This window comes from Urocitellus parryii, chromosome 13 (genome assembly GCF_045843805.1).
Source record: "Urocitellus parryii isolate mUroPar1 chromosome 13, mUroPar1.hap1, whole genome shotgun sequence".
Taxonomy (NCBI): Eukaryota; Metazoa; Chordata; class Mammalia; order Rodentia; family Sciuridae; genus Urocitellus; species Urocitellus parryii.
The window spans coordinates 36,208,596-36,230,420 of NC_135543.1; the positions used below are offsets into that span (position 1 = coordinate 36,208,596).

A 21,825-nucleotide genomic window follows, 5' to 3' on the forward strand; every position below is an offset into this window, starting at 1 on the left:
TTTATATTCTACTTTGGCAGACCAAGTATTACAAACACTAGTTTTCCATAAACTTGGGGCATGCACATATTCACTCACTCAGACCATGGAGAACAAAAGTAAGTGAGACAATGTTACTGTTGTTAGAAAGGAGAGAGTGAAAACAAATTTGTAATGTTTCAATAGAAGGGTATGGAGAACAGCAGCAAGACAGAAGATGGAAGGAAAAACTGACTGAATGGCTGCAATGTGCCATAGGTATTATATTTACATATCACTGCTGTTCAAATGGAAGAGGAACTACTCATGAAATTGTGTTTGTTTTTATACCATACCTCATCCCAGCATAATTAAATCAGAATATATGGGTACAGAGTTCCTCCACGAAAATTATTCATTAGAGAATTTCACCCTAACAACAGTCCTTTAAAGTAGGTTTTATCTTCATTTTCCAGCCGAGAAAGCTGTACACTCGCAAGTTTTAAGGATGATTAGAACATTGACATTTACATAACTAGAGGGTCTGAGAGGTCAGGGAGAGTGGTGACTAAAACAAAAGCACACAGAGTTCTGAGAAAGGAGTCAGAGACAATGCTAAAGAGAAAGGTTAAGTGACAGCAGAAACTGTTTTAGCCAAGTATTCGGCAAGCAACAGTGAGTTTGGTGATTTAAGTGTACCACTAAAAACATCAGAGGGGCTATTTTACTTACCACAAACTGTGGTAAGTAAAGAAAATTAAACATTACTCAAGACTTTAGGGTGCAAATATTTGAGGGCTTAGTATAGCCACATATTAGCTATAGCTATACAAATCTGGATTAAAAAAAGAATTTGCAATTCCCAAATCAATAAAGGCTCTTTTTAAAAACAGGATACAAGTTAAAGGAGAATGAAAGTATAACAGTCACTGAGTACTTATTATGTACCAAACATTTTTACTGGCACTACATTATATAGTCTTCCCAACAACTTAATGAGGTAGGTCTTCTATGCTCATCAACTTACAGATAAGAAATAACATTTTGGCATAGAATGCTCTCACCATGCCACACCCAACTCTATTGGCTGTGCATGTATGTCTATACGCCCACCATGGTCAACATCTGGCAACTGAAAGGAAGATGGCACCTGGTGGGTGGCAAAGGCTTTGATGAATATATATGAAGGAAGTAGGAATGAAACCAACACTGTGAAAAATGGATGTGATGCCTAAACCAGATTCTGTCATCACTTATGATGGCAAAAACCTCACTATAAAGACTGAAAGCTCTTTGAAAACAACAGTTTTCTTGTACCCTGGGAAAGAAGTCTGAAGAAACTACAGCTGATAGACTCAGAGTGCCTGCAACTTACAGATGGTATATGGGTTCAACACCAGGAGTGGGATAGGAAGGAAAACACAAGAACAAGAAAATGGAAAGATGGAAAATTGCTGGTGTCCCACTTTGTGCGTAACTGACAGCTGTATGCAGGTCTATGAAAAAGTAAAATAAAAATTCCGTCATCACTTTAGATAGCAATTAGCTGTAAGAATCGCTAATTCAGCTCAGTTCAATGAGCAAATCTCCACACTTTTTTTCCCCATTACTGTGTTCAATTATCCTTATCATAAATACTTTACAAGCAACTATTTCAGAGTGTTGGTTTATGTTTGTGCTAAAACAAAATAAAAACACTCCAGAAAAAATAAATAAATAAAAGCTGAAACTTTTAAAAAAAATTCAGGCACAGTGGTGCATGCCTGTAAAAACTTTTTTAGGCACAGTAGTACACGCCTGTAATCCCAGAGATTCGCTCAGGAGGCTGAGGCTGGAGGATTGTAAATTCAATATCAGCCTCACCAACTTAGTGAGGCTTTTAGAAGCTTAATGAGATCCTGTCTCAAAAGAAAAAATAAAAGGGCTCAGTGGTAAAGCACCTCTAGGTTCAATCCCCAGTAGCACCCCACCCAAGAAAATAGGTAATTTTACCAAAGTCACAGAATATATATGTCAAGGCCAGAATTCAAAATTAGTCAAGTCCCAGTAACCATGGTAAAATTCATAAATCTGTACCCTTTACATTGCTCCCCTCTGGAATTTACATAAATGAAATCATACGACAATTTATTCTTCTCCTCCCTTTTTAATCCAACATGTTTTTAAGACTCATCCATAATTATGCATTAATAGTTCATTAACTACAGTGTCACAAAGCAAGGGTTGGCAAACTATTTTTGTAAAAACAATTTTTGTGGGAATATAGCTCACCCATTCATTTATATATGGCTTATGACTGCTTTTGCACTATAATGACAAAGATGAATAATTGTGAAAGAGAATTTTGGCTTGCAAAGCAAAAAATATTTATTATCTGGTCCTTTAAGGAAAATTCGCTGATAGCTGTCATAGAGACATACATGGATAATGCTATACCCAATAATGTCAAACTTTCATAATTTTGTCAGTATAGTTTTTAAATCTGCATTTCATTAATAACAAAGTTAAGTGGCAATTTTTCTCAATTTTTCGCCTATGAAACGGCTCTTCCTTTTCCTTATTTAGCTTTTTCACATTTACATACATGTGAGTACTAACAAATATATTGTATATTGTGAGTAAGATCCTTTATGTGTTAGAAATTTCTTCTACTACATACTTGGTTTTTGTTTTTGTTTTTTAGGTAATGGGGATTGACTCCAAGGGCACTCTGTCACTAAGTGGCATCCCTAGCCCTTTTTAAATTTATCTCAAAACTTAGTCTCATTAAGTTGCCGAGACTGGCTTTCGATTTGCAAGGGAACACAGCCCAGGGCCCTTGCACATGCTAGGCAAGTTCTCTCTCTATGAGCTACACCCTTATACTCTATACTAAGTCTCAAAATCTTGTAGAACAAGTGCCTGCTTCAGGGATTTTACAATTAACTTGTCAAGTTCCACAAAAACAAATAAAATCATATTCTGCAGGGCTTTTTAAAAAAATACCAAAGAATTTACATATTATTGACAGGTTAACATATATTTTCAATAAACATGACCATGTCCCCACATATATTTAAGTCTTTAATGTCCTTCAATATATTTACAACTTTTCTGATTTAAAGATCTTGCCCTCCCTGCGTAGTTTGATCTTGATTTTCGTCACCAAAATGCCCATACATTAAAGGCTTGTCAGCACCCTGTGCACTGGGAGATGGTTGGATCTTTAAGGGATAGGACCCAGCTGGAGGAAGTTAGATCTTGGAGTTGGGAGGAGGGAGATACTCTTCAAGAGGTTATTAGAACCCAGTTCCCTTTCTGTCTTTCTCTTTTTCGTTTCGCTACAGAGCTCTGAAATAAATAGGTCTCTTCTGCCACATGCTCCCACCATGATGTACTATGACACCACAGGCCCAAAGCAACAAGGCCAAGCAACCATGAAGTGAACCCTCTGAAACTGTGGGCCAAAAAAACCTTTCTTCCTTTTAAGATTATCTTACCAGGCAATGGTAGCACACACCTGTGATCCTAGCGCTTGGGAAGCTGAGGAAGGAAGATTACAAGTTCAAAATCAGATTCAACAATTTAGTGAGGGCCTAAGCATTAGCAAGACCCTGTCTCAAAATAAAATATAAAAAGGGATGGGTATTGGACTCGGGTCAAGTGCCCCTAGGCTCAATCCCTGGTACCAAAAAACAAACAGACAAAAAAAGATTTGTCTCTGTTATTTTTTATAATGATAGAAAGCTATCAAATTCCCCTTTTAAGTATTTATTCCTAGATAGCTCTTTAATTATTGTGAAATGTTCTTATTATATTTTTTATTGTGTGTAGTTTAGAGTAACAGAATTTATTTTACTATATGAAGCTTATGTTAAACACCTTACGGAACTACATAAATCCAAAAAATTTATCTGGTCTTCTTGAATTTTTTATGAAGATAATCATATTGACTCTAGAGAATGACCACCTGGTGACTTCCTAAATGAAGCCTTACAACTTTTTTTTTTTTTTTGCCTTATTGCACTATCTCGTATTTCCAGTGGAGATATAATACAATGCTGGAGAGACAAAGTATGATGGACATTTCTATACTGTACTAGTTCTTGTATTAAAGGAATGCTATTAATCAAGTATGATATCTTCAGTAGGTTTCTCATAGATATCCTTTATCAAGTCACAGAATTTCCTTTCTGTTCTGTCTGTAATGAGATTTTTACCATATAAGGCTGTTGATTTTAAATTAAAAATTTTAAATTCATTTTCTGCATCTTTTTAAAAAAAAACTTTAAAGTGTTCATGTGAATAATTACATTAATAGATTTTTGTAATGCTGAACCAAGTTTGCCTTCCTGGAAAAAATCCTCTTTTCAATATGTAGTATTTCCTTTACACACTGCTGAATTGAGCTTGCCTACCTATTTTTGATAGTCTCTTGTTCCTTAGCCACATATTTTTACCCTTTATACACAATAAACATTTTATATTCTGAATCTGACAACTAGAATATCTGTATTTTTAAATACCCGGTTGTACAGTTTTCTTGCTCTGCTCATTAACTCACTGTCACTTATTTGAAGTATTTTTTTTTTCATTGTAAGCTCATGTTCCTTGAAACTTCACCTGCGTTCTCTCTCTGAGGCCTGTGTTCCTGTATTTCTCCAGAGAGGAGCTGATTTGGTTCTCAGTCCTAACCTGAGACCACTTTTCACTAAATTCTTGGCTAGGGATGGTTGTTGTTTTTTGCTTGCTTGTTGTTTTTGGTTTTACCATTCAGGTAGTAGGAACTTTAACCCAAAATCCAGTTAGAGCGGATTTATAGTTTTAACTTCTCAGGGAAGACGATTCATCCTTTCAGTAAAAAACAAGCTTAGGCAACTTTCCCTTTCCCATCCCACACTTCTCCCTGCACTGTGGATGACTTTTCTATTTTTTTCTAGTTTTACCCACTGATAACTTTCAGGGAGTTCCAGGTCTCTACATGTTACTTCTGATCTTTCTTGATATCCCATGGTTACCTGCAGAAGTCAAATCTCTAAGCTTCCAGAGATCTACAGTACCCCTGGTAGTGTGACTACTACATAACCTCTGTGGATTCAAGGTTTCTTGTTTTTCAACTCTGTTATGGTTTAGATATGAGATGTCTCCTGAAAGCTCCAGTTAATACAAGAATATTCAGAGATGAAACGATTAATTATGAGAGCTATAACCTAATCAGTCCACCCTAGCTTTGAATAGACTAGGTATTAACTACAGGTAGGTAGGACATAACTAAGGGTGGGGACGGAGGGGAGTGGGCACTGCCCTGGAAGGGTGTATCTTCCCTGTGGCACTTCCTCCCCATCTCTGCTTCCTGACATGGCCATAAGCTAAGCAGCTTTCCTCAGAAAGGCCCTCACACCATGATATGCTGCCTCATCTTGGGCCCAGAGCAATGGAATTGGCATTCTATAGTCTGAGACTCTGAATCCATGAACCCCAAATAAACTTTTCTTCCTCTAAGTTATTTTTGGTGAAGGCAAAGCAAAGACCAACTAAAATAGTCTCTGAGGAGTTGCCTTGCTTGTACTCAAACTCAACAATGGATTTAAGATATTTAAAATATTTGGTCCAGTAATAATATTAATGTTTTATAATGTAGACCTTTTTTTTTTCCTATTTGAATGTCTAGTCTGCCACACTGCCAGAAAAAGAAACCTTTCTTCTATGAGCTGCAACAGTTGGCCAGCTGACTATTTTTCCCCAAATGAAATGTACCTTTACTATCTAAAGCCAAAGGAAAGCTAATTAACAAGTATCTGCCAAACACTGTTCTAGGCACTTGGCACATAACCATAAAACTAAACAAAAATTAATGTAAAGTGTCTATGTGGGAGAAAAGACAGCAAACAATAAACATAAGTAAACTGGATTATATTATAGAAAGAAGTAAATACAGTGGGAAAAAAATCAAGAGACTGGGTAATAAAAGGATCAAGAGTGTCTGGCGTTGGGATTGGGGGAGTAAATTAGTGGTAAAGAACTTGCCTAGCATGCCCCAGGCATTGGGTTCTATCTCCAGCAAACACACACACACACACACACACACACACACACACACACACACACACTTAGTGGTGGCATAGTGGTTACAATCCTACAAAGTAGATATTACTAAAACATTTCATATTTCCCTACAACATACCACCAATTAAATTTTATTAAGTATAAAATTATAAGGAACTATGAGCATTTTCCTCTTAGTGTGAGGTAACAAGAAGGGCAGCCTACAGATATGTTATTACTACATGACTCCATCTACTTCAAAGAAACTGGAGCACACTTTAATATTAATACTTGGAGATGGTGCTCAAAAAGTTGTAAGGCTCCCTATTCAAAAAAATTAAAATAAGTGAAATCTAAAAATAAACACGAAAAAATATGATATGATCAAAGTCAGTACTTGATGTTCACTCAAAGAATGATTTAATAAGCAAAATTACCTTTCACAAACACTTCTAAAGATAATTACAATTTAACTGTATTTCTATTAGTCAATTCTTTGAATGTTATACTTAACCTAGAAGGCAACTTGTCCAATTATCTATCTTTCATGGAGATATGCCCTATTAACTCTTTAAAATGTTTTTTTTTTCCTTCTCTTTGAAAGAACTGGTACAAAGCTATTAAATCACACCTTAAAAAACTGAACTCCAAACCCAAGATAGTACTTTGTAGCCTTATAATTACTTTTATGGTTTTTATCTTTCAAGTTTTTGCTATTAAATGGTAGCAAATAAAACTAAAGCTAACATTTTAAATAAACATTGTGTTATATAACACAACAAATCATTTTTTTTCATTTTTTCCATCTCTCTTTTTAATGATATGAATGATAAATGGTGATAGTAATGAGGCCACTTTAAGTTGTCTGTCAAAACTCCCAAAGGACAGGGCATACAAAACTTAAACATAGGATTTACTTATAAAAATAAAAATTTTATAGGAAACTTTTGCTGTGATCCCCTTTTCAAGACAAACTGTTTCATGGGCAAATAAAAAAAGACCAAGTTGAGAATGTTTCCCAAGGCAGACAAACACAGGTTTTTGTTTTTGTTTTGTTTTGTGTGGTGCTAAGGATTGAACCCAGGGCCTTGCACATGTGAGGCAAGCACTCTATCATCTGAGTTATATCCCCAGGCCCCAAAATACAGTATTTTAACACAGCAATATAAAATCCGCTAATAATAATGGCACTTAAAACACTTCCAAGCTCTAGTCTTGCTCTTGCTCCCTGCCATTCTCCCTTAATCTCTATAGACCATGAGAATTCCTCCTATATTTGGTCAGTATATTTAGTCTCCCCAATTACCAAAATTCAGCTTCCTATAACTCCTTACCTTTATATATTACCAGGTATGCAAAGAAAATAAACTGTCTTTTAAAAACCTAAGATATTTAAAATTTTTGTAAATTACAAATTAAATTTTTCTTACTGGCTTATACAAAATTGGAAAATAAACCCCAGAAACAAAATGTTGTTTTTTTTTTTTTTTTTTTTTGTGTGTGTGTGTGTGTGAAAGCAAACTAATGATTATATACTTACAGGAAAATGGCCTTAATAACATATTAATACTTATATTTCAATGATTACAATGTTAGTAATGTATATATAAGACATACACTAAAAGGCCATTAAATAAAACACTATAAAGTATGGTACCACGTATTAAATCCCCACAGTATGCTCAAATGCCTTTCTTGCTCTAACACAATATTCCTACACTGGAAATATCAATCCCTTGGCCAATGTAGTGGTTTAGCCAAGGAATGAGAAGGAAAGGGAAAGGAAAAACTCCAGAGACTCCCCCCCACCCTCTTAGTCCCAGCACATATGCACTTTAACCCAAAGAGTTCCACTCTGTCTCTATAGATTGAAGGTGAGTTCAACATATTATTTGAAAATGTACTCCTGCTACTAAGAATTTTGAAAACTACATCTAGCATCAATTCTTCAAGTGAAGTACAGGGATTTACCCTGCATTCTAGGAATCATCAAAACTCTTTCTGCAAAGTCAAAACCATTTTTATACTGTATCAAGTTATTTGCCATTTTATTCTTATTCTCTAAAGCAGAGTTCCAGGGACTACATGATATGCATCATCAAAAGACTGATTAAAAAGATTATGAGAATGCAGCTACAAGAAAGGCAGATACTGTGTTTTACACAAATATAAAAACAATGTCAAATTTCTCACTAATTTTTTGTTTGCTAAATTATTTTTTGTAAAAATAAATACACTAATATGTAATCAGATTATTATTTTGTGGAGTGTTTGTTTGTTTTGCAGTACTAGGGGTTGAACCAGGGCCTGGTATATATAAATAAGCAGCTCTACCACAGAGCTATATCCCCAGCTCTCAACTTAGTACTTTAAATGAACTACCTTTAAATTTTTAGTTTTTGTCTTTAATATAATAAATATCAACATATATTTCCCACAAAATAAACTTTTGGGGTCATTAATCACTTTTAAAAATGCAAAATGGTCTAGAAGACAATAAGAAGCACAAATCTATAGAACAAAACAAAAATCATAGTTTAAAAAAATCCACATTTACTTTCATTCATTCCACAACATATATTAAATGCCTGCGTTACGGTACGATCTAGCATAGCAGTAAATATGATAGACAATGTTGTACTCTCATGAGACTGTAGTCAAGTGTTCAGAAATACACAATAAAAAAGTAACACTAATAAGAAACTCCATGAATAAAAGAGCTGGTGTGTTCTCAAGAGACTGTGTTACTATATTACACTGGCTCTTCAGGAAAGGCTTCTCTGAAGCACTGTATTGAGGAGGAAGGAGATGGGGGAAAGCAAGGAGCCAGCTACAGGAAGAGCCTTCCAGGCTAAGATCTTTGGGACTCTGCCCATCACAGAATCAACCATACTCCATCTTCCACACCTGCTTCAAGTGCCCTGCTCTTCAGTTACATCCACCAGCTCTTAGATTCCCAAATACGTCAAGTTTTCTCTTGCTTCCCTAACTCCACATCCATCTAAAATGTCCTGTTTCTCCATCTACCAAACTTGATCCAGGTCAAAGTTTTATGAATGCAGAGGTTTTACATTCCCAGGATCCAGGGCTATGTCTGCTGACATATTGCTAGAACTCACCAATATCTCCCTGTCTTATGGCACCTTTATTAATGTCATGTAGTTGTGCTTTTATATGCCAGGTTTACCCATTTGACTATGAGTCTCTTGAAGGTATTTCTGAATTTGCGGTACTGAACACAGTGCCTGATTTACAGTAGTTAATAATCATCAGGCAAATGACTAAAACAAATAAATCACTGGGTTTTTGTTGTTGTTGTTGTTGTTTTGTTTGGTAGCAGAGACTGAACTCAGACGCACTTGACAATTGAGCTACATTTCCAGCCCTATTTTTTTTTTTTTTTTGTATTTTATTTAGAGACGTCTCACTGAGTTGCTCAACGCCTCACTTTTATTGAGGCTGGCTTTGAACTTGCGATCTTCCTGCCTCAGTCTCCTCAGCAACTAGGATTACAGACATGCACCACCAAAAAAAAACCTGGCTGAATCACATTTTTTATTCTTATTGTAGCTATTTTTATGTCTAATCTTTTACATGTATGAATTATGTCTCATTTGTCTTTCTATCACTGAGTCTAACACTGAACATATAAAACCACACATAGTCCATATATGGTAATCTGTAAAGCACTTTATAATTTTTAAAGCCACTCTGTAAAAGACAATATTAAAAGGAATATCCAAGTTACGATTTTACCTAAGAATGGAAGGTGTGTCTGGTATCCATGGAATGGAAGGGTCTCAGTTCCCCAGACCAATATTTAAAGGTAGAAAAGGCTCTATGTTAAACACTGGATTTTTACTAAGGTCAGTCAAAACCTGAAAATTGGATTTAACATTCCAGCTGGCAACTGCACAGAGCAAGTTAAACAGTAAAAAATGATCCCCATATTACTAGTTCTGATTATATCTAATCAACTGAGCTTATTTCTGTTATGTGAGAAGCTCGATTATATACTAGCTGTTTATACTGCAACTTCCTTAACCCCACAATGTTCTTAATTTTCACAAGCTCTGAATAGTTTATTTATTCATATACTTTTCTAGTAGTTCTCTTGAACTGCTTATCCAGTATATTCACCCCAGCCTATGGTGAATACATTCTTTTCTTCATTCTCTTTCCTTTGAGTCTTTCAAGACTGGTTAGAACTTTCAGAATTTACAGGAAAATAAAAAAATTTAAACCTACACCAATAAATAATGCAGCAGGATTGGAATATGACAAAGATGATTTATTTATTTTGGTGCTGAGGACTAAACTCACAGTTTCCTTTTCTACCACTGAGCTACAACCATAGCTCCTATGACAAACATTTTTTTAAAAACAAAACTGTTTGGAGGGAACACAAAATTGGTTATGCCAAAACAACTATTAGAAGGTCAACATTCACATTTTAAAGTGATTGAACTATGAATCATGTTTAAGTAACTACCTGCTCCCACTTATTTCTATCATCAGTCATATATATTTAAGTTTAAAGTGATTTTGAAAAACAAAAACTACTTGATTACTGCTCAAATTAGCTTAATTTAGAAGAAAAACTGTAGTGAGGGGGTGCATAAAGCAAGTTTTCAATAACAAACATGCTGGCCATTGTACCATGTTTTCTACAGGCAATACAGACATACCACACTTACACAATTATAAAGAGTTCATCTACACTATCATAAAGGCCCTTTGCTTTTCCTTATCCTCCTTCCTGTGAGTCTTTCAAGGGTGGTTAGAGCTCTCCGAATTTACAGAAAAATAAAGAATTTTAAATCTATACAATAAATTTTGCAGCAGGATAGCAAGTATCACCAAGATGATTTATTTATTTGGTGCTGGGGACTGAACCCAGTTTCATTTTCTACCACTGAGCTACTTCCCAGCTCCTATGACACAAATTTTTTTAAAGAACAAAACTTGCTAGAGGAAGAACTGGGAAATAATTCAGAATAAAATTCCCTGGAATTATTTATTTTAACTACTCATATCATTATTTTTATGACCACTGTGAGAATGGCAATTATAAATTATACTGTCTCAATATGACAATTTAAAGATGGCAAAAAATTAAAACTTTCAGAAGCATTTTTAATGGCCTATAAGAGAGAAGAGGTTAAGCAATAGCAATGGGTTCTAGGTAAAGGAACGCTTCCCTATCCAAGGGGTGACAGGGAACCCCAGAATCTCAAAGAAGTCTGAAAAATAAAGCTATTTCCACATCCTACAAGGTAGGCCTCAGAAATAATGCTCTATTAAGCTCAGGTTATCCTATATACACTGAATAAATTGACTGTACTTTAATTGACCTGAAATTTCTACATAAAAATTCAATTTCAACTTAAGCTTTTAATGTAGATATCCTCTAGGGTACCACTAATATTGAGGATCAAATTTCTAAAGACAAATATAGATAACAAAGGAAATGAGGGTAAGATTTAACGTAAAACAAAATGCCAGTGGCAATCTGTCAATTTATAAACACTGCTATGTTAAAAAAAATGCCAGAAGAAATGTTTTAAAATGATATTTTATTTTGTAAATAAAATAAAATTGGACTTCTGGAAAACTGAGATTTGGTGATGAGAAAAATTTTATATGACATAAGCATTATACATATACTTACTGCTCTTCTGTGGTAGGTTTAGGGATCTGTTTAGAAAGCTTCTTTTACTCTGTTCACTGGGTAGCTCTCATTAGAAGGAGTATCTGCAACTGAACTAATAATAATGCCCCATGAAGGCTTAGTCTTAAGTCAGCATCATGAAATGGATGTTCATTTTCTGTTTTAAAGAAATAAATGAGGTAAAATATACAGCCAGCGATTCTTTTTTCCCCCTGTCATTTTTTTTCATACCTTTATTTTATTTATTTATTTTTTTATGTGGTGCTGAGGATCGAACCCAGGACCTCATACATGCTAGGCAAGCACTCTACTGCTGAGACACAACTCCAGCCCCTTTCCCTGTCATTCTAATAAGTAAACTATAATGAGAATCTTTCTTATTTTATTTATCATACTATATTATTATTTACTCATACAAAATGAACATCTCTAATCTGAAAATATAAAATCCCTCAAATTCCAAAACACTTCAGGTCCCAAGCATTTTCGACAAGGGATATTTAATCTGAACATCTGTCTCTCTGCCAAACTGTGAGACTAAGATGTGATGAGCAATGGGACAAGGTTTATTCCAGTACATGAATGTGAGAGAATGCCCCAGAGAAATAGAGAACCATGGTGTAAGAAATTAAATTGAAGGAAGAGAACCCAATTACTCTAAAACCTTCTGCTTAGTGAAATTCAAGGGCAAATATTTTTATGAGGTCACTTTCAAAGAGTTGTATGATAAAAAAGCACTCAACCTCAGGTTTACTGGTGTTGCCTATACACAACAGGAGATCTTCCACAAAGAATCAAGTCCAAATGATCTCCTCTTCCTTCCCCCCAACCTTTCTCGCTGAAATCCTTTTTCCTTAGATCAACATACTTTGGCATAGATGGTTCCAGCTTACAAGGAAAGTCTATGACTGCTCAATAATATTTCATGGAAGAGAATATTCAGAAGTTAGAGAAGAATACAAGTTATCCAGCTGGCTTGATTCACATTTAAAGTTCTTGATAATTTTTTCCACAACTTCTATTTTACTACTGTATTCTATATTACTAGATCCAGTCTACTGTCATTTGTCTACTAGTTTCTACCTTCCTGCCCAATCTGAATCCAGCTACTGCTCCCATTGGTCTCCAGAGAAAGTAAAAAAATTCCAGTTTAGGGCCCAGATAATGTGAAAGTCTCCTCATGTTTCTCTCTTTGCCGTAACTTATCTTAACCTCTGTATGTAACACCCAATATCCTAAATTCTCCCCAAATTCTCCCCGCCCCCAGTTTTCACAGCATCCTCTTTCTCCAAAATATATCCCTACCTTCTTCCATTATTCAAAATGCAATTCAAATTTAATTTTTAATGATATCTATCAGCAAGTCACACCCAACTGATGTTTTCTTCCCCCTCTAGTTTAATTATCACATCTTTTCATAATATTATACTTCATTAAAGAAACATTTTAGATATCTCTCATGTGGCCCAGAAAGATTTATGACTTCCATTTACATTGTTAAGAAAAAAATGACTTAGGTGAAACAATCATTTTTCACTATAACCTTCTGGTACTGTCAGGATAATTTATCATATAAACATGTTATTTTTCTATTTTTTAAAAAAATCCCACTATTTAATAATACAAAAAAGTATCAAATTTTCCTACTCTCCCAATAATAGTTTTATGAAGAAATATGTTGACATCAGATGGAGAGAAGAGAGCTTCCCTAAATTCACAATCATTTTGATTTTTTTTTTTTTTTTTAGTTTTCTATGGAGGGTAAGAGGTGGACAAGAGCTTGTTGCCATAAAATTACTTTCTGGTCATTAAAAAAAAAAATGCTCTAGCACTGCTTTAAAAAAAAAAAAAAAAACTAAAGACTTTTTCAAGTACTTGACCCCTTAGAAAGTGGTACTACAAGTACTCAGGCTCCCAAGGAATGTTACAGCAAGATTATTCACTGCCACTTACAAGTCTGGGAGCTGTAATAAAGTGGGAACACAACTGGTCCAGACTTACAATCATCTCTGGTGCATGGGTAAGACTCCTAGGTGGACCCCATCCTTTTTCCCTAAGCAGAATGGATCACTCTAGATCTTTTGACATATTATTTTATTGCTTTTTTTGGTTATATATGAGAGTAATTTACATAAGATATTTTCCATGTGAATGCTATAACATATCATAAATGTGAATTAGTCAAAATCTGCCACTTGACTTAGGCCCTACCCCTAAAATATCTGTTCCATATACAGAGACTGATCTTTTTGGCACTATCCATTGAGCTGATATTAGCACTAGATCTACCATCTTCTTCCCCATTTCCAACCCCATCTCAAGCTTGCCTTTAGCAGACTCAATCCTGGTGATGTCTTATCTCAGGGCCCACCACCAACTTGCCCATCTACACCTTAAACTTACACTCCAGTCAAAACTAAACCTAGACAAAATACTTCTCAACCATGGTCTCCTGACCAGCTGGTGCTTAGATTCCACCCCTGCCAAACCTGCTCTTCTCCATCTACTTGCAAATCACCTCCTGACTAGGTTTCCAGTTTAGGCTCAGCTACCAACCTACAAGTTATACAACCTTTATAATTATGCACTTTGGCACACATAAATATCCTTCAATAGGTTGAACTTTTTAGTCTTACAATCTCTAACCCTAGACAAACACGATTATGCACTTCTACTTCAGGATATTAATATAGCAAAGAAATTTCTGGAAACACTGCTTAGTTCATTGTAAACTCATGCTAACTAGCCAGATGGTGCCCCATTCTTTACAACTCCTCTCCTTCCACCTTCATTTATGCAAACCCTCACAAGTCCTCTAACATAATCCCTGCTCTGCACAGAAATCCTACCTCATCAGATTCAAGTTCCTCCCACCTCACTTTTACCTCACAGTTCCTTTGTTCCTCTCTCTCAAAGGCTCTCCTCCTTTTCAAGGATAATATTCTCTACTTATACACATAATTACATTCCTTTCTATATCCTTGGTTTCCCTGTCCCACAAATCACTCCTCTTCACACCAATTGACTCTACCAGCCCTTTCCCTGGCTGTAATTTATAGACTAAAAACTATGCAAAAATGAGAGTTTTGCCCCTTCTCTGTCTCCCCCCAAGAAAGATTTTTAAAAACTGAATGACTTGCCAACATTTAAAAAATCAAGACATTTCACTTGAAAAATCAAGATGGCTGGTTCCTCTGATAAGATAAAATTCTCTGCCATCACTATACATACACAAGCAGTGCTATTTCCTCCTCAAAATCTTTCAAGACACTGAGGACAAGGTCCTGCACCAGCTATCCACAGTAATTTTTCCACCTTCATCTCACTCCTCTTCCCTTCTGCAAAAGGCCCTTAAGTTACACTGATCCTTCAGTTCTTTAAACAGAATGAGCTCTCTTATGCTACATGGCTTCTGTGTATACCATTCTTTTTACTGGAAATCCCTGACTCTCTGTATTATTAAAATCATTTGACTTATGTATTGCTGCTGAAATGTCATTCTCCAATACTTGCAGAGCACCAGCCTAGCAGGCATGAGGCCCTGGGATCCATCCTCAGCTCTACCCAAAGGGGGGGGGGGGGACACATTCATTAACTATCCTCAAACTTAATGGTGGCATCCACTCAGGTCAAGAGACTCAATTCTCTCTTTCTTCACCCAGTGACAACACTGGATTCCACTTCTAAAAATGTATCTGTATGTTCCTGCACCCAAGTCATCTGGGCAAAAAGTCCATTAGCCTCATTTCTTACCTGTAGTCTTTTATTAAAGAAACTTACTAATACATTCAAGCTTAGTTTTGATCATGTCAGTCAATACGCTCATCAAAACCCTTCAACAGATCCCTCTTGCCTTCCAAATATCCATACTCTTCTATTTAGCATTCAAAGCCCCTCTCAGTCCTGCCTCCTAGCAAGACAGTCTAGTTTGCTGGTTAAGACAGTAAACTCTGGAGCCCTAATGCCATGTTACACAAACAAACAAACAAACAGAAAAACAAGTGCAGATCCCCATTTCACCACTTAACTTTGCCAAGCCATGTAATTTTACTATAAGGAGCAAATGTATAAATGTAAGTAGAGCTCTTAGAATAGTGTGTGGCATATGGTCAATGATATCTATGTTGTATTTTGCAGCTCCATCTCCAATTATCAAAAGCCAGCATTCCCATCTGTCTGAACCAACTCACAATTGCCCTAATACTCTTCAGACTTTCCCTTCTTGAGGCCAGAGTCTTCTACAGGGTAAGAACCAGCAGATAAGCTGACAGGGTTGCATTCCCTCCTTTAACTTAAAAGCAGTCTAAAGCTTCTGCCACAAAAGATCCTTTCTCTATACATCTCATGCACTGACAGTTTGCTCATCAAAGAACTTCCAATCCTGATCAAAGATTCTCAGTCTATAATTAGTCACCCTCTTTCCGCCTCTACTTTCTCACTACTCTCCCAAGATGTTGATCAGAAATCATCTTACCACCTATTTTCATGCCCAATAGCAAAGCTGTTTTAGTTCTTTTATACCTCTAAACTAGGTAAAAGTTGAAACTCTCATGCTCTTCTGATAAGCAGTTTCATTACTTCAGACTATGTTCAATTTACATGAAATAGAACAACCTTCTCTGACAGAGGACAATTCTTGAGTCAAGGGTATACAAATAGCTGTGCTTCGTTACTAGAATCTTTAAACAAACTCACGGGGAAGCTGAGTAAACCCCAAACAGGATAAACCTAAAGAAACGCATAATATGAAGTACCATAAATTTCAGAAAAAAAAATGTGAAACACAGCTAAAACAGTACTCTGCAAGCAAGAAACTTTTAGTGCTAAATGACCTGTGATTATAAATGCAAAAATCTTTAACAAAACATTAGTAAGTAGAATTGAAAAAATATAAAAGAATTATATGGCATGACAGAGAGGTTTATTCCAGAGATAACTTCAAAAAATTTTAAAAAGACAAAAAGTTCCAAAGAACAATAAGAGAAAAATACACCTTAACTTCAGAGGAAAAATGATTTGAATGCAATGGATTTCTCATCTGAACTTAAGGAAACCAGAAGAAAGTGGCACAATGTCTTTTAAAGAAAAAGAACTATGCACACAGAATCCTATACTCACAGAAAATGGAAGGGGAAATTAAGATATTCTCAAATGAAGGAAAACTAAACGAATTCTTCAGAAGACTTACTCTACAAGAATGAATAAAGGAAGTTTTTAAAAGAAAGTAATGTATAAAAGAAGGAATCTTGAGACCTCAAGAAAAAACACAGTAAGCAAAAATATGGGTAAATACTAAAGGTTTGGGATTTTCTAATTTATTTTTGACTCAGAAAACTAAAATTAAAACACTGTCTCATGTTATGTGTGTATGTATAAGAAACATTTATAATTATAAACAGAAGTGTAAAGGAATGTAAAAAGAAGGTTTCTATATCAATTGAATAGGTGAAATTAAAACACTAGCAGATAAAATAAGCTCTATAAAGATAAATGTAATATCTAGAGCAACCAATGAAAACAAAACAAGATCTATACAAAGAATTATACTCGGGCTGGGGCTTTAGCTCAGTGGTAGTGTGTGAGGCACTGGGTTTCATCCTTAGCACCACATAAAAAAAAATAAAGAAATAAAATAAAGGCATTCTTTTCCATATACAACTACAAAAATATTTTTTACAATAGTTACACTCAAAAACTGTATAGAAAATCAAAATGAAAAATTTTAGGGGCTGAGGATATATCTCAGCTGGTAGAGTGCTTGCCTCACATGCACAAAGCCCCGGGGTTCAATCTCTAACACCACCAAAAGAAAAAAAAAAGAAAGAAAAAAGAAAAATTCTAAAATATTCAAGCAAAGCACAAGAAGTCACAGAAAGAAAAAAAAAACAGAAGAAACAAGAAAAAACTAAAATACTAGACTCAAGCCCCAATACAGCAATAATTACATTAAACATAAATGTGATTATAAATGCAATAAAGACAGAGACTAGCCAAATGGATTAAAAATATGACCCAACTAAATGCTGTTTACAAGAAATTTACCTCAAATATACCAGAATAAGCAGGGTAAAAGTCAAAAAGGGTCAAAATAGATATATTAGATCAACAATCAAAACAAAGCAGTACTGGTTATGTCAACATCAGGTAAAGTACAACTCAGTGCAAAGAGAACACTATCGAGTCAGAGGAAGACACTGTATAATGAAAAAAGGACAATCTACCAAGAAGACACAACAACCTTATATGTGTACGAAACAGTTGAAAAATACATAAAGCAAAAACTGAAATAACTTAAATAAACAAATCCACAATTATAATTAGAAACTTGAACAATACTTTCTCAATAGTTAATAAAATACCTACACAGAAAATGAGCAGAAGGTTGTGGGTATAACTTAGTAGCAAAGCACTTGCCTAGAATACACAGGCCCTGGATTCAATCCCCAACCCTGCAGAAGAAGAAAAAGAAAAGCAAGGATACAGAACCCAACAAAATCATCAACGAACAGAATCTAATTGGCACTTAGTCCACCCAATAGCAGCAGAAAACAAATTCAAGTGCCAACAAAACATATACCAAGACAGATTATATTCTGGGCCATTTTTATTTGTCATTTTTAGTTATACATGACAATTGAATATATTTTGACATATCATATATACGTGGAATATAACTTCCCTTTTTTTTTTTTTTTTTGGTTGTACATGATGCGGATTTATGCTGGTCATGTATTCACATAGGAACACAGGAAATTACATCCAACTCATTCTATTGTCTTTCCTATTCCCATCTCCCTCCCATCCCTTCATTCCCTTTTGTCTAATCCAGTGAACTTCTATCCCACTACCCCCCAAATTATTCAGAATTCGAATCCACATAGCAGAACATTGGGCCTTTTGTTTTGGAGATTGGCTTATTTCACTTAGCATGATAGTCTCCAATTCCATCCATCTTCCAGCAAACGCCATAATTTCATTCTTCTTTATGACTGAGTAATATTCCACTGCATATATGTACCACCTCAACAAATTTAAAAGAACTAAAATCATACAGAGTTATATTCTTCAACCATAAACCATAATAGAATCAAACTGGAAACAGATAACAGGAAAATCTCCAAACACTTATAACACAGCACGATTCAGAATAATACATGAATCAAAGAGAAAATATCAAGAAAAATAAAAACATACATGGAATTGAATGAAAATAAAAATACAGCATATTAAAATTTGTGGAATACAAGCTTAAAACAGTGCTCTTCAAGAAAGAAACTTTTAGTACTAAATGCCCTCATGATTATAAATGCAAAAATCTTAAAAATTCAGAAATGCATAAAAAATAATGATAGGGTATATCCAGTGTTGTTTATTCCAGGGATAAACTTAGCTCAATATTCAAAACTCAATCCACAGAATTCACCATATCAAAAAGAAAAACTAGGGCTAGGGATGTAATTAGCATATGTGAGGACACTGTAAAAAAGCAAGAAAGAAGGAAAGAATGATCAATTGATCATATGATTATATCAAATCGATGCATAAAAACAAAATTCAACATCTACTTAAAATTTTAAAAAATCTTCAAGGGCAGGGGCTGGGGCTCAGTGGTAGCACACTTGCCTGGCATGTGTGAGGCACTGGGTTCGATTCTCAGCACCACATATAAATAAATAAATAAAGATCTATCAACAACTTAAAAATATTTAAAAAAAATCTTCAAAAACATAGGAATATAGAAAACTTCCTCAACTTGATAAGGAGCATCTATTTAAAAACTCTACACTTAACATATTTAATGTGAAAGAATAAACACTCCCCCCCCCAAGGTCAGGAACAAGGCAAAGATGTCTTTTCTCATCCTTCTTTCTCAAAACAGTAGAAGAAACTTTAGTCAATGCAGTAAGAAAAGGTAATAAAATGCATATAGAATAAAAAGAATGAAATAAAATTACCTCTATCTGCAGAAGAAAGGATTATCTACATAAAATAATCCAAGGAATCTACAAAAGACTCCTACAACTAATAAGTAGGTTGAACAAGATCATAAAATACAAGATCAGTATATGAAATTAATTTTACTTTTCTTTTTCTTTACTTTTCTAGCAATGAATACAAGGATACTAAAATTAGAAATTCAACACCACTTACAATTGTTAAAAATTTATTTCTATATTCATGTATATAAAAGTCTAGCTGGACACAGTGTTGCACACCTGTAATCCCAGCAGCTCTGGAAGCTGAGGCAGAAGGATCACAAGTTCAAAGCCAGCCTCAGCAACTTAGCAAGGCCTAAGCCACTTAGTAAGACCATGTCTCTAAATAAAATACAAAAAAGGGCTGGCAATGTAGCTCAGTGGTTAAGCACCTCTGGGTTCAATCCCTGGTACCAAAAAAAAAAAAAAAAAAAAAAAAAGTCTAAAAAAAAATCAACCAGATCTAAGAAAACTGTTTTTCCCTCTGTGGTTTTGGGTATTGAACCCAGAGGTTTGTGTATACTAGGGAAGTACTTTGCTACTGAGTTATACTCCTAGCCCTAAGAAATCATATGTATAGGACTCATGATAAAACTACACAATGTTAATGAAAGAAATCAAAGATCTAAATAAATAGACAATACAGTGCTCAAAAATTGGAAAATGCAATATAGTAAAAATGTCAATTTTCCCCAAATGGATTCAGGTCCACCAAAATCACAGCAAAATGTCTTTGGAGATACAGATTATTTTACAATTTAATGAAAAAGGAACATAAATAACTAAATAAACTTTGAAAAGGGAATAAAGTGGGAGGAATCAGTCTACTCCATTTAAAAATTTTTCATATAACTATAGTAACCAAAACTGTGTGGTACTGGCAGACATACACAGAATAATGAAACAGAAAAGAGAATCCAGAAGTAGACTTATACAAATATGCCCAATTATTTTTTGGCGAACATACAAAAGCAATGGAAGAAAGACAGCATTTTTAAGAAATAGTACTGAGGCAATTCAACATCTATAGGCAATTAAGAAATAAACTTTGACTTAAGTCTCATACCTTACACAAAAATTAACTCAAAATAGATCATATAAAACTATAAGGAATAACTTTTAGGAAAAAAAAAAAGCACAGGAGAAAAATCTTCAGGTCTAGGGAAAGGATTCCTGGATTTGACACCAAAGGCATGATCCACAAAAGAATAAATTGAGAAACTGTACTTGATTTCTGCAGATACCTTCTTAAGGGAATAAAAAGACATCTATAGACAAATTACATTTCTAACAAAGGACTAGTTTCTAGAATACATAAAGAACTCTTACAACTCAATAGTGTGTATATATATATGTGTGTGTGTGTGTGTGTGTGTGTGTGTATTCCAATTAAAAAATGAGCAAAAGTCATTTCCCTGAAGTATGACAAATAAGCACATAGAAAAAAATAAAATAAAATGGCAAATAAGCATATGAAAAGACTATCAAGGGCTGGATGTGTATTCAGTGGAAGAGTGTGCCTAGCATGTGCTGGGCCCTGGATTCAATATCCAATGTTACTAAAAACAAACTAACTCAACATCATTAGCATTTAGAAAAAGCACCTTAAAATCACAGAGAGATTATTACTCTGTACCTAACAGAACAGCTAAAATTAAAAAATAGTGACAACACCAAATGTGGAAAGGATACAGAGAAACTGATCATTCATACATGACTAACAGGAATATAAAATGTTTCAGTCACTTGAAAACAATTTGATAGGTTCTACAAAAAGATAAACATTCAGTTATCACACAACCCAATAACTGCACTCTATCACTTTGTCCCAGAAGACTTATGTTTCTACAAAAATCTTACAGCAGCTTTACTTGTGATAGCCAAAAACTGGAAACAAACTGATGTCCAAAAGGTAGATGGTTAAAACAACCATAAAAGTACGTCCACACTATGAAATACTACTAAGCAATAAAAAAGAAGCAAATATCAGCATATGTAACAACCTGGGTTAATCTCTGTACTATATGATTCCATTCATAAAATATTATTGAAATGACAAAATTGCAAAAATGGAGGACAGATTACTGATTCTAGGACTTAAGAGTGGGGTAGAGGTAAGGGAGAGAGGCATAGCCATTTTAAAAAGCAAGAAAAGGAAATCTTGTGAAGATGGAAATATTTTGTATCTTGACTGTA

At 34.8% G+C, this 21,825-nt stretch overlaps 1 protein-coding gene and 1 pseudogene across 1 annotated transcript in view; one reads left to right on the forward strand and one right to left on the reverse strand.

The window, feature by feature from the left end:
* The window catches only part of Galnt1 (polypeptide N-acetylgalactosaminyltransferase 1), a 121,992-nt gene that overhangs the window by 96,583 nt on the left and 3,584 nt on the right, over positions 1–21,825 (reverse strand). The gene's annotated exons all lie outside the window — the stretch shown is intronic.
* LOC144249941 (fatty acid-binding protein 5 pseudogene) lies at positions 1,073–1,473 on the forward strand (annotated as a pseudogene).